Source organism: Mus caroli, chromosome 6, assembly GCF_900094665.2.
Source record: "Mus caroli chromosome 6, CAROLI_EIJ_v1.1, whole genome shotgun sequence".
Lineage (NCBI taxonomy): Eukaryota > Metazoa > Chordata > Mammalia > Rodentia > Muridae > Mus > Mus caroli.
This window is the reverse complement of record NC_034575.1, coordinates 121,848,488-121,862,675: the sequence shown is the minus strand read 5'-3', so window position 1 is coordinate 121,862,675 and position 14,188 is coordinate 121,848,488. Positions and strand designations below refer to the sequence as shown.

At 47.3% G+C, this 14,188-nt stretch overlaps 1 protein-coding gene across 3 annotated transcripts in view; it reads left to right on the top strand.

The window, feature by feature from the left end:
• Ntf3 (neurotrophin 3) overlaps positions 1-14,188 on the top strand; it is a 61,936-nt gene that overhangs the window by 2,233 nt on the left and 45,515 nt on the right. The window lies entirely within an intron of this gene.

Genomic DNA, 14,188 nt, shown 5'->3' with positions numbered 1-14,188 from the left:
TCCTCCTCCTCCTCCTCCTCCTTCTCCTCCTCCTCTTCCCTCTAGTCCCCTGGCTGCTCAAGAAACCGCCCTCAGTCTGGGAAAGTGATCAGGTTTAAGAAACCTGCATTGGGAAGGGAAGGAGGTGGAGGCGAGGGAAAATGGGGACCACGAAAAGGCAAGAAAGGGATTCTGGACATCACCACCCCACTCCACCTCATGCATACACACCTCCGACCCTCCTATCTGGTTCCCCCAGAAGACTCCCGCGCATCCTATAATAAAAGCGGGTAGCAGACAAAAATGGGGCTTGAAAGAGGCCAGGATCCCGGCTTGCGCCCTGCACCCCGCTGGCCACCCGGCAGCGTTCGACAGCTCCAACACACAGCCCGGCAGGGCGTGGGCTGGGGGAGGGGCTGCAAAGCTCAGGACCCGCACCGTCTCTTCTCAGGTTGGGGGGAGTTGGGACTTAAGCCCAACAGTGCGTACCTGCGTTGTTGTCCCACATAAAGCTTTTTCTCTGAGAGGGTCCCTAGCTCCGGGCTACTCTGGCCAGCGCCAACCCAATGGCTTCCCACCCTGGGTCTTCGCGCAGATGTTGGAGCTAGCGCTCAGCCTGCGGGTCTGGGACCTGGTCATGGAACGGTGGGTACCGGGGTGGGGCCATCGGTAGGGATTTGGTACCAGTTTCTCAGAGTCCTTTTTAGGGTTCCCACCCCCGCCCCAAGAGGTAGTATGGGAAGGGTCCAGAACATCAGAGACCCTCAGAGTTAGGTCGGAGTTAAAAGAACACGTAGCGAACTGGACTGTTTCCTGCTGCCACCAAGGCGCTCTGCACAGTGGTGGATACTTCTAATGAAATTTGGCACTCTTGAAGGTGTGGAATGGGAGGGCTGGGGAGGACTTCTTTCCTTGTCGCTTTCGGGAGTGAGTGGGTGTGCATCCAAGAGGCGCTACTGCTTTGCGCAATTTTGGCGTTCTTCCGCGGCGTTCAGATGCACCTTCCTGGGACTCCAGCACCGAATGGTGTGGACACAGTTGATTAGAGAGGTCGCAGGCGGGAACTGGAATCGAGGCTCCCGTATTCCAGGTCTGGGAAGCACCCACCAGATTGACCCCCGACCTCTGGCTGCCAGCGGGTAGCAGGTTGAGAGTCTGAGTGGCGGCTGCTCTAGGACGCGGTCCCAGCCAGAGCAGGCGGCTTGCTAGCTAGTGAGCCGGAGCCCCTGAGCCGGGACTTGTTTATGAGTGTGAAGAGGTTGGGGGCGGGGACCTGCTGGGGGAGGGGAAGGGATACTGTAAGGGTGGGTGTTACTCGCAGAGTCTGAGGGTGGAAGTTCTGTGGGTTTAAGGAGTGTGTTGACAAACCTGCTTTTCAGTAAAGTGATGTCTTTCCACTACAAACCAGCGGCCGAGGGAATATGTAAGCACACTTCCCTAAACGTTAGTTGTACCGGGGAGCTTTACAGTCGGTTCTGTTTTCTAAATAGCCCGAACTCTGCCAGGTTAGCCCGTCTCCCCTGATCCTGGCGTGTCGCTCAAAGAAATTTGAGAGATGGAATCTAGAAGATATAAACCCAACTAACTCTGCCTCAGAATCAAGCAGACCGGAGTGTAGCGTTAGAGGATAGTGGAGAGAGAAAAAGAGAGCCGCAGGCAGCGGTATCTGTATATAAGGATAGAAGAAAGTTTACCCGGCGTTCCCCTCAGGGAGAGCAAATAGGATTGTCCTTCGGTATGGGCTATGTCGAAGCAGGCCTTGAGAAGACTGGATCTGTAGGAATCCGGTCTGATTTCCCAAGAAGGGAGCCTGGTCCTTGGGTGGCCAGAGACCTATTGGGAGGGCTTTCTCAGTCTCAGTGAGAGGGGCGTTGGGGCAGGAGGGTAGAGCTGGGGGTGGAGCTTTCTCCAGCTTCCTCCAGCCTGGCTGGCCCCGAGGGGTGAGGAGCTTGCGTGTTGGGCATCTGTGTGCATAGCAGGAGATGAGAGCTTGTGGGAACATAGGTGTAGCTAATGAGAAATCTGTGTCTGGGAAGGGTGTCAGAGCTGGAGAAGTGCAGTGTGCTGAAGACAGATGGCTTGTGCGTGCCTGCACAGACACATGGGGTGGGTGTGGTGTGGGAGGGCGGCTGGGCTGCATGTGTGTGTGTGTGTGTGTGTGTGTGTGTGTGTGTGTGTGTGTGAAGGCGGACATGTGTGGGGGCTGGATGCCTGAAGATGACCAAAGGGATGTAAGGGGGAGATTATCTGAGGAGAGCAGACTGTTAACTCCCTCCATAGGCTTGGACAGCCCTAGGGTTTGACTGGAAGAGCACTGGGGCACATGGAAGATAAAGAATTATGGGCTCTGGCATTCGTGTAGAGAATAGTGCACGGAAGCAAGGATGGCTTTGCCTCTCCACCTTCCAGGGAAGGGACCTGGAAGGCTTAGAATGAGGGTTACACATTCAAGGGGAAAGTTCCTCTGTGTGTTGGAACAGGGTCCAGTGACAGGAAGTGCTGTGTGCACAAGACTCCTGAGTAAAGAAATCGTTTTGCACGCCAAGCGGTAAGGATGCACATTGCACAATACTGTATAACGGGCTCTCTCATTTAGTAGATGGACACATTACCACCAGTTATTGTTGATTATTATTTTTAAAAAATTAATGGGACATCTCCTGGATGCTCAGCTCGTTGTTGGGTGCTGAGACATGGCACACTGCCTTGGAAAAATTCCTTCTCCATGCTCAGCTGACTGTTACAGCGTTGCCAGGAATAGAGAGGGCAGCATCTGTGGAGTTTTCTTCTGGATCATGGGAGCCAAAGGGAGGCTGACTTGAAATATATCTGTAGTTTTTGTAAAAGGGGGTGATGAAAGGTTAAGGGTGATGGATACCTCTGTGAATGTGAAGGGAGCTGGAGGGTGCTGCTGCTAGCATGGAGTATATGCTAGGCTGGGAATTTCCAGGTAGAAAGTGGGGGTGGGGGTGAGGTGGGAGATGGGGAGGAACTGGATCCATTTCAGGATGGAGTGAGTGATGTCCCTTTGCTAGCCCATATGAATCTTGAAACATGGACCTGGCGAAAGGTACAGTGATGCTCATGAAAAGCTGGGCTGGCAGTGCTTGCTTGGCTTTGAGGTTCTCTGCTCTGTGGATCTAAAGCTAAGCTGAGTATGTGCTAATGCTTTTGTCTATGGGCTTGCTGGAGGCTACAGCAAGCATGAGAAAACTCACCAACTGGATGGAGAGATGCGCATAACATTATGAACCCTGTGAAGGAGTATGCTGTAGGGATTCTGAGGGTTTGGGGAAAGGAGAAGTTTGGTCTTGGATGCTTAGACCTGTGTCTTAAGAAAACAAAAGGTATGCATAAAAGAAGATCTGTGGGTTTCCGGAGTGAGCAGCAGCAGGAGGAGCTCACTGGGTTCACTGGGGTGTGAAGGCCAAAGCAGGAGGAAGATTACACACTTTAGGGGTAAACGCATCGCATCGTCCACCTGGGCCAGCTGACAAGGAACCCCTTCCTGACCATGTGAAGGCATCTGGGTGGGACACTATTAGGCTAATGACAGTTTTAATGCATGAGATTGAAACTGTATGATTTTGAAGTTCTCCTTCAGTGTTTTGGGGAAATTCATTTCTCTGAGAAACAGCTGATGTTAGACACAGCCCGAGCCCCTATTTTTTGAGAGCACAACAGTGAGGTAGACTCACAGCTGGAAGTGCCTGCATTTAGTCCTCCACTTTGGAACAATGGTTTTCTGATGTCTGGGACTCTCCCTGCCCCTCTCTATGGAATGCATGTCGATGAGGACTGTGTAAGAAGGAAAATGTATTCCTCTTTACCTGGCAGAGCTCAAAGGGACCACTTATAAAAGCTGTGGTCTAGAGAGATTAGATCCAGTTGAACTCAGGTGAGGGTATCCATCTGTCACTGGGAAAATGGGATCTTTGTCTCTTCTGGATACCATCACATCTCCGATGCTTGCCCATCACATAAACAAACAAACAAACAAACAAATTATATAGCTTTCCCATGGCTTGCCTGAGTTTACTACCTGTCCATAAACTGGAGGCTGGTAAAGTTAGATTTTAGTTCCGGGAAGTCTGATAGGTCTCTGGATTACTCAAGAAGAAAGGCAATACAAGAATCCGTTATTAATTTTCAGACAAATATTGTTTTAGCATCCGTTTTGCAAACTACAATGCCAAAACAAATGTGACTTTGAAAACACAGAGCATGGTAATTGTCCTTGGCAACACCATCGTTTGTGCAAGAGGGAAGCAAAGTCCAGCCACCCTGTGTTACTGTCAAGGTCTGTGTTTTTCTAGACAATAAGCCCTTGGCAGGCCCCAGCCTGCCTGAAGAGAACCCTGGGACTTGGAACTGTGAAATGCTGCATGCCCACTGCAGCAAGTTGGGCACAGCCACTTTCCACCAAGACAGGGATAAAGGCTCAGAGGCACTGAAACATCCCAGTCCTCCCTGAAGTTAGCACACACTGTCAACTCCTGGCTCCCAGTCAAGGCTCCCATCCTGGAGTTCAGTGGCCATAAATAGTCAGGAGCTAAGTTATTTCCATGAGGCACTAAACCAATTCTTTTGCTTTTTTTGGCGAGATTGGGCCAATTAAGTTGATTGGAAGAGGTCACTGCTGATGGGTCTCTCATTCCCCAAGCAGGACAGGCTAGGAGAGTTTAATTACATAACATTTCCCATCCCTGCCTTTGCATTCCCAGACGGATCGGATCAGATGTTCAGGCCTTTCCTCTTCCCCTCCACTCAGGATGCCTAATTGAGCAAGCCATTCTTCTGCAGGCTGCAGACCTTTTCCTGAGCCATTCCAAGGCTCCCACCCTAAGCAGAGGAGCTGCAAATCCAGGTGCTAGCTGGAAGTGAGAGAAGGGGTTTGGGGTGACATAGAAGATCCTTTAAACCCACCACTGTTTCAAGACCTCAGCAGCTGCTGTTCTACTCATTAGTGCTGCAGGCAGTTTCTGACATTGGGAATACTGAACTAATGGCTATTGGACAGAGTTTTATGTAAGACTGACTTTGTTGGAAAAGGACCAAATCTTTTACTGGAGAAAAGCCCATGTGGGGTTGCTGATAAGGCCAATGGATACATTTTGTTCATGGGCCAGCACCTGCTTATGAGCTCACAGTGTGTGCCTGCATGCATGTGTGTGTTGTGTGCGTGCATGTGTGCATGTGTGTATGTGTGTGTGTGCGTGCGTGTGTGCACGTGTGTGTGTGCATGTTGGAAGACACATGAACACAGGAGCTGTCCTGGAAGGGCAGAAAACATTTGTAGAGCTTATGCTACTGGTGGACACATATGCTGGCACTGGCTCTGATTTCACTGTCATCAAATTTGTTTACTATGGAAAAAAGAAGCAGTTTTCTTTCAGATCATTTGCATATGGGGATTATTAACTTTGAAGTGTGGGGCCAATGTAAATACTACCTCATCCTTGCCCTGGAAATTTCTAAAAATCAAGAAGCCAGGACAGAAACAACAACAACAAAGAAAGAAAGAACAAAAGAAACAAAGAAATATATGTATATATATATATAATCAAGAAATTATTAAGAAATATGTACATATTCTTTAAGAATTCTCACTTTAAAACTGTGAACACACATGCAGGTAGTCCAAGAGATTTTGACAGTTTTCTGCGAAGCCAGCTCTAAGTTTACCTACACATACTAAGGAGATAGCTATAGCTATTTTTATGTGACCAGGCTGCACTTGCTATTTGCTCATTTCCTTATCTGCCAGAGTGCTCCTCTGACAATATTGACTAGGAACTACTGAGGTCTCTAGAACTCTGGGCCTCCTCCCACGATAGACTTGTGGTTTGCTCTGTTATGATTGCTCATTATCTGGCAACATCACCAAAGAAGACATCTGAACAAGTGGTTTTCAAATGAAGCAAAGAACTAAGTAGCTTACTGATCTCAAAGGACCCTATTCAGTACAAGGTGGTCTTAAACAACGTGAGGTAGCAGGTGGCCTGCTGACATGGATATGGGGATCAAGCTTTTAACTGAGCTCTGTCACTAATTAGCTGTTGCTATGTGACCCTGAATATTCTCTCCAGGCTGTGATTTCCCTGACTATAAGGGAAGGGCTCGAATTAGTAGAAGACATCAGGCCTCAAAGCCACCATCGCAGCTCCACCACCCTAAGATTCGACATTAATCCTGGCCTATTTAATCTTTGCTAATATGCCTTACTTGGAGCGTGCCTTGGCACATTCTAAGGAGCTCCTGTTTTTATCTTTGGAGAAAGCCAGAAAGGCATGCAAAGAATTTACCAGAACATTTTGTTTTGTCCAAGAATGCTCAAGATGTTGGCTTGGTCTATGCAGTATGCAGTCTACAGAGCAGATTGTAGTTGCGTTTGGCTTTCTGGTAGACCCGGTGCTAATCATTCAGCAGCTTCCTCTCAAATACCTTTCACTGTCGACATTTCTAATAAAAGATGAGCACCCACCTTTAAGACAATGATAGTATATGAGCAGTTAGTGGTTGCCGGGCATTGTGACAAATATTGCATGACAGTATTTCAGTCTCCCCAGATAACCCCATGGATAACTAGGGGTACGGAGCTGATGTGAAGCTAAAGGACAGGTCTTCAGTTGCAAAGCAGAACGCTGATATATTTGCCTTCCTGAAGCCAACAGCACTCCAATGTCCACCGGATTGTGTTTTCTGTGTTCTATGATATCATCCAGATGGGAGCTGGTCCCATAGTCCCCGGTGGTGAAGCTTGTCACCCCACAGGATAGCCTACTCCACCGGAAGCTTCTTTTTCTTGTGCAAGACAAATGTTTAGGGTTTCTAGCCACCTGCTGGCAAGCATGTGTCAGATCTGTCATAACTCCCATTCCCCCTCACACCCACATTTACTTCCCGTACTGTTGACAAGGGAATTTGCCCTTCCAGCATGCAGGTATTGATCTAAGTCACAATTGCCTCCTTGTAAAGTCTATAACAGTGGAGCTGGACATCTGGTTTTGATCCACAAGCCCATAAGAGGTGGTAGGTCTCAGCATTCATGAGTCCTGGGATGAGGACTGCAAAAGTCTAAACTTACATGGAGAACAGGAGATCTCTTTGGAGTTTGAAAGATGGCTGGATAGGCCAGGGACCCAACCATTTAGAGTCAGGCTTTGGCTAGGTAGATTTCTTGCTTGAGGGTTGAGGGGCATGGGTTGCTTCAAAGGACTGAGTCCCGAAGCTATGTTTAAGAAAGAATAAGGCAGGCATCAAGTCCTCCAGCCCTAGTATCTGTCTCTGAATTTCACTCTCTGCGCAAAAGTACTTCCAAGAATAGGGAAATAAAAAGACTTCTTGGTGGTAATTCTTATTCTCTTCAAAGGGTATGGCTGAATGAATGCTCTTGATTCCATTTCCTCTCCTTATCTCCTAACTACAACTAACACACGCACACACACGCACACACACACACCACAGGAGCACATTCACGTGCACACTTTCAAGACCAAAAAGCGGTGACTTAGTTATGTTGCTTGGAGGTATTTTCACTGTACAGCAAAAAACACTGACCAAATGCCCATTTGATTGTTTTACAATATTTGTGCTCCAAATATATGTATTTACTCTGTTTTAAACTTTTCACATGTAGGGTGATGCATTTCTTCTCTACACAAGAAATACTCTCCTCTCTCTCTCTCTCTCTCTCTCTCTCTCTCTCTCTCTCTCTCTCTCTCTCTCTCTCTCTAAGTGAGTACCAAGAAGTTGGAGCTAGCTACAATTTACTGTTCCCTTCTGTTTCTAGACCTAAGCCTCCATCATTTAAAAATATCTTCCCTCCCCCTCTGCCTCCCTATTGTCCCTTGAGAAATGTATTTCAAGTTCTCAGTCTGGGATTAGTTCCATCCTGTGTCTAGCAGACCTGTTCCTGCTGGTTTATAAGGGACTTCCATTGGGTTCAAGAGTGAGATACAGCTGTAAAACTCACCTGATTTCACAACAGGTGTGTTCCAGCGCTGAGAAGAAGCTTGGCTCTGCCGACACCCAGCTGGTTGTCTAGGAGAGCTTAGAGCCTTCCTCCCTGCATAGGACTCAGACTAATGGTGAACTTTATACAGAACCCTTTCCTTCCATGGGCCTCTGCTTCCTGATCTGGAAAAGAAGGGAGTTGGACTCATTGGCTGATCAAAAGGACCTGAGGTTGTTACTGTTCTGATGTTCTATGTCTCTACTGTCCTCTCTGCCTCCCTGTGGTTCACGCATGGGATTTTCAGGTACTCCTTCTGTACTGATGTACAGAAATGTGGAGGGGGTGGTGGAGGAAATTCAGTTATGTGATGCCAGATAAGTTATTGAACATATGGATGAGTGAATGTTTATGGGGTGCTGAAGAAGCAAGCTTGCCAGATTTGTGGCGGATCTTGGATTGCTAGCTGGGAGCATGGGGGAGAGGTTTATGTGGGATGAAATTGTCTGTGGGTAGCTAAATTCAGCAAGCTGTATCTAAATGATTCTCAACTGTGCTCCCTGAGACCAGTCCTGCCTCTGATGCTGCCAGAGCCTGATTGCAACTTGGATATTCTTGGCCCATCCTGGGTCTTGTTTTCCTTGCCTATTAAATGTCCAACTTAAGAGCTTCCATGACTGCTGAAGTCTTTCCTGTCTTCTCAATAGATTGTAGGAATTTAAGGCTAGAAGATAAACCTAGATGGATGGATGGGAGGATGAATGGATCAAGAGAAGGACACCCTTAGAAAGTTTACAGGTGATGGCAAATAGCCTGATGCAAAACAGATAGGAGTGGCCAAAGCATTCGTCTGTTCTCGAACTGGAGGCAGCAACAGAATGTGGTGTGTGTGTGTGTGTGTGTGTGTGTGTGTGTGTGTATGTTGTGGTTTGAATGCTCATCTCTCCAGTTTCACCAGTAGTATTAAAATCATCGTAGACACGTTTGTTTCTCCATTACCTTCCTTGAGAAGCCTCCCTGCATTCCCCCCAGAGAGCCAGGGGGCTCCTTTCCCAGCACCCTCTATGTTATAGCACTTAATAGCCTGGGCTGTATTTGCATTCCTCTCTTCTTACTAAAGGATGAAATTCTTGAAGAGGGGTCTGTGCTTGTCATCTTCGTGTTCACCAACACCTGGATGGTCTGCCACGGAAATGCATTGACTGAATGCGTAGACATATGAGGGAATTGTTGGTGAGCTTAGTGGTAGATGGCAACAGGGACTGGGCTCAGAGATGTGATGCACCTCGACACTGGTTCAAAACCTGTGTCCTCTGTTATTCTCTTCTGCTCTGTCCCAAAAGTTAGGTCATAAATGCTGACTGCTTACTTGCCAGGAAAGGCTATTTTGGCTCTCCTTTGGACCCTTTCCCTCATGCCCTAACCTACCTAGTTCTGTATATTTGGGGTCTTGGTCTTGGGGAAGAGGGTGCCACTGTACATGAATTGGAGTAATCCCTTTGAGATATTTAGAAAGTGGGTCTGGATACCTGTGTAAAAATAATTCAGTGTGTGTCCTGCTGGTGGCCCTGTGCTAGATGTTAGAGAAGATGCAGAAAAGGATGAGGCCTTGACCTGCAGGGCTGAAAGTACATAGGAACAAGTCATGTTATAACAAGACTCCAAGGGAAAGAACAGTGAGTATTGAAGGTAGAAGGAAGGCTCCCTGAGTACGGCTATGTAGTGTGAATGAGAGAAAGCATCCTCTCAATTCACTTCTGTGTGACAGGGATTGTATCACTTCTGAATTCCCACGGGCCTGCCTGGGGTAGAGGAGAGGATTCTCGGAGCCTTTGGTTCTTCATGGCAATAGTCTGGGGAACATTCTGGACAGTTCAAGAGGTGGCACTCTGGGCAATGTATGAGCTCCCAAGGTTGCATTCAGAAGTGTCCCCTTTTGCAGCTGAATCAGCGTAATGAGAAGAAAGTGGGAAGGCAGCAGATCCTCCTCTAAGAATTGTTTCCCTGCCCCCTCCACTGACTTATATGCATCATCTCTGAGGCCACTTCGCACATAGGGACAGACTGCCATCTACTGTCCACTTTTATCCTCTGAGTCCTTCCTTTTCAGCCAGCTCCTTGTTCTTCCCTCTCCTCATCTTTAATAGTTACAGATAGATACCACCAGGAAATAGACAGTAGGTGCTTATACGATAGTTTCTGCAAAACTTAGCACACCATGATAGGAGGTTTTCCTCTCCACTCGGTGTTGTTTAAAAGGGGCTGCCTGGCATCTATCTCTCTAGGCTTCCTAGGGTTCATTAGCAGGAATACCAGGTGAAAGGCAGGATCTCACCACCAGTGACCTTGGGGTATCCTTAGGAGATCAGAAAGCTGCCCAGTAGGATGAAACACAGTGTATCTGAAAAAATGAAGATGACAGCAAGAACTGTAGTGGCTGTAGGGTTTACAGGAAGGTCCTTGCAGGGAAAAGGTAAGTGTGGACAGCTTGTCCTGCATCTCCACTCAGTAACTCTACTGGTAGGAAAGACGGTCTTGGTGCTGAAAGCTTGAGATGTCTTATAATTGTCCCCGAGCCAGTTGTTGTTTGATGCTCCTGGGGCAGGAGTGCAGGCACTGTTGCAATGGAGGGAGTGTGAAATTTCTCCCTGCTACTCCTGAGTACCCCTTCTCATACCTCTCCTAGACTTTCTTTCAAGAACATGCCTGCCCAGTGCTGGGAGCCAGAGCATCAGTGTCCTGACTCAAGTCTAAGACGCCTTCCTGTCTGAATTCATTTCCCCCAGTAAGCATCCAAGAGTCTGTTGGGGTTTCCTTTAGGCTGTTCGTTTGTTGGTTTGACTGATTGATTGATTGATTTTTCTTTAAGACCGGTCTTCTCTCAAGCCCAGGGTGACAAAGGATTCACTTGGTAGTTGAGGATGAACAATGTAGCTAGCTGAGTTAGTAGCAATTCTCCTGCTTCAGCCTGCCAAGTACTGGAATTCTAGGCATGTACCACCATACCTGGCTTGGCTTGTATTTTAATTCTGGTGAGATTACTTTGGAATAACTCTTTGTCTTGTTCTTCAGGTGTTTTTGTTCTTAGTGTTCAAATTGCCTCCAAGGGACTTTTCAGATTGTTTCTCTCCTGTCCTTGCCCTTAGATACGGAAGTGTGCCTATGACAGGGCAGGGAGGGGCAGGACAGGAATAGGGGGTGGATTCTATTGGGTATAGGAAAGCCACTCAAGTTTGAGGATCAGGTTACTAATTAAAGGATCTCAGCACCTCACTACAGTCCTCACACAGTTTCTTGCTTTCTTTTTGGTTGCCCCAGTGCCCCGTTAATGTTGACATCCCCTTTCAGATCTGCTGTAGTGTCACTTCTCCATATAACAGTCGTCCTGGATTTTGAGGGGACCACTTGACAGAGATAAAGTTAAGCTGAGGCCTATTAGAAAAGGCCAAGTTTTAAAATTTCTTTATTCTTACATGTATGGGTGTTTTGCCTGAATGTATATCTGAGTGCCACGTGCTGGAGGGCCCACAGGGGCCAGAAGAAGGTGTTGGATTCTTTTGGAATTGGAGTTACAGACAGTTGTAAATTGCAATGTGGGATCTGGGACTTGAACCCAGGTCCTATGAAAGAGCAGAAGAGCTATCTCTCCAGCCCCTAAAATTAAGGTTTTGACCAAGAAGAGGCAGGATATGGGATGGTTAGAATCCAGATATTTATCTGGGATAGAGATAAAAGGAAAATTCTCTCAGACCAACTAATATAGAAAGAGATAATCAGTCCCCAGCAAATTGCTTGGTGCCAAGGATACCAGGAAATGGTGATAATTTTCAGCTGGCTTGTGATATAACTTATAATGCTTGGTGAAAGCCAGGGATTGAGGATGTAACTCCAGAGAGAGGAAGAAAACAGCAAGAAGTCTGGGTGGGTGGTACGCAAGCTCAGAGCAGCACTGGGTAATGGTATGGGGAAGAGGAAAGAGGGCAGTGTGAGCTGAGAAAGGTTTGCAGACAGCATGGGGAGAGGGCACCAGAGCACTGTGGAACGGAAGAGCTCCCTCTGGCTATAGTGTGGAAGACAATTTTATTGAATGGTAGTCAAGGAAGTGAAGGGTGTCTAATGGTTGGATGGACAGAGGGGTAAATGAATGAGTGGGCAAATGAGTGGAGTATGGAGGGAGAATAGCAAGATGGATTGATCTTGTATCATCCTTGAGAGTACTTTGCCAGTTCTTGTTCTGGGGAGATTATGCCAGTCTGAGAGAACGGAGCATGATACAGATGGTTAGGATGTTGCTGGCTGCATGGAAACAGAATTGAGAGTAACTCTAGCGCCAAGTGTAGGGAGTTCACAGCAGGGGTCGGGGGCTCCCAGTCATTTACCTTATATATTTCCCCATCCTAGTTTGATTTCATTCATGATTAGAGGGAGAAAATGCCTTTGGGGCTTCCAACCAGAAAATTTGAAAGTGACCTGCTCCATAGAAGACCACTTGTACTATGCATCTTTGCTAAGCTCACAGCAGAATTATGGCCAAATGCTGGAGCTATGGGGACACTTGAAGAACTTCCAGGTTCATCTTCTGGATTGAAACCTGTGTGGAGGGTAGAGTGAGAGGAGAAAAATAGAGAAGTATCTATATTCCAAAGGAGCTCTTTTTCAAATAGTAGCTCACTCAGACATTTGTTTGCAAGCACGGATCATTTAGTGTGTATAAGATGAGAGTGTATGACAATCATGAAGACAGCGGACACCCGGCATGCCACCCAGCCTGTCACCCAGCAGCTTCAGAGGAGGGAGGACAACAACCCTCCTCAGTGAAGGCAGTGAGAGCCGAATCTTGGATATCTAGTGACATCTTCAAGAATTTTGCCCAGCAGAGAGTCTCCATATCGCTGCCTAGCCCATTCTCACCTCACCCTCCAGGGTCTGTAAACTCTAGCTGGTGGTGCTCGCTCAGCATTGTTTTTCCATCCAGTTAAACCTGGATGCTTAGAGTTTGTGAAGATCATCGGGTGCTGCTGCTGTACAGCCTAGGTTAGGCACCACCAGCTTATAGAAAAAAAGCAACTGGGCCTTCCCCTGGCCTTCCCCTGGCCTTCCTGTAGCTCTGTCAGGCATCTGACCTTTTCCGCCCCTGGTGTGCCTGAGAACTCATTAGTTTGAGGATGTCAGGCTTATTTGGCTTGAGCCTTTTTACTTATCCAGTGTTTGCCTTAGAAATTAGAAGACGGACAGGTTCTCGGCATATTTTAAAGTACAACCCTTTCCAACTACTGAGAGCAATACTGAAGGTGAAATGGGGTAACGAGGGAAGAAAAAGAAAGCAGAGTGCCATTTTTAAGGCATTATTGTTTATCTAGGCATTTTATCTCAGTTCTCCCAGCATCCCTCAGGGCAAACAGTTTGCATAATGCACTTTTATTGCAAATAGTTTATGATCACCTTTCCTAATAGATTTCCTAGGAAAAGCAGTCTGATGCCCTTACCCATAGATGAAGTTAGCCTATTACTGACACCAGTGGCTCAACCCAAGCATCAGCCTTGAGATGTTCCTTCCAAGAGACACACCTGGCCCATGACTTAACCAACGTCTTTCCTATGAAGAAGTACTTGTTACTTGTCTTTGTATTTCCTGGGGCTTGCAGGGGGCATGGGGAATAGAGGTTTGGGGAAAGAGGCTAAAAAACAAAGCCTGAACGAATTTGTTTCCAATCATATATTCCCAGTTTGTTAAGTGAACCATATGGGGGGCTATTTGCAATCCCTGGGTTTCTCTCTTACAACTCTGTGGAAGATACTGTTGTGGATGCCTTCAGGCATGCCGGGGCTGGATGTGTAACATCCGCTGCTGAATGTGCGCTCCTGAAGAGCCTTAGCCGTGGAATTCTCAGGGCTGTTGAGAGACCTAAATGCAGCATAGGAATTGTCAGGCTGTGGAATGGATGGTAGTTCAAGAATGGCAGCAGTGTGAAGAGCACCATAGACTGCCGGACAGGCAGAGCGAGGGTCTGGGCATGCTCCGCAAGAGGGACTGCTGTGTAAGCTGCACACCCTAGAGCTATTCTACAAAGAGCCTCAGAATCAGGAGAAGCCAGGACTATCTCTATAGCTCATGCAGACTAAACAAAAGATATTCTTGGCTATGAGAGCTACTTTCTCCTGGTTCCAAATGTGTAACAATAACCTTCAGGATCGACCATTGGTCTTTCTTTCTTTCTTTCTTTCTTTCTTTCTTTCTTTCTTTCTTTCTTTCTT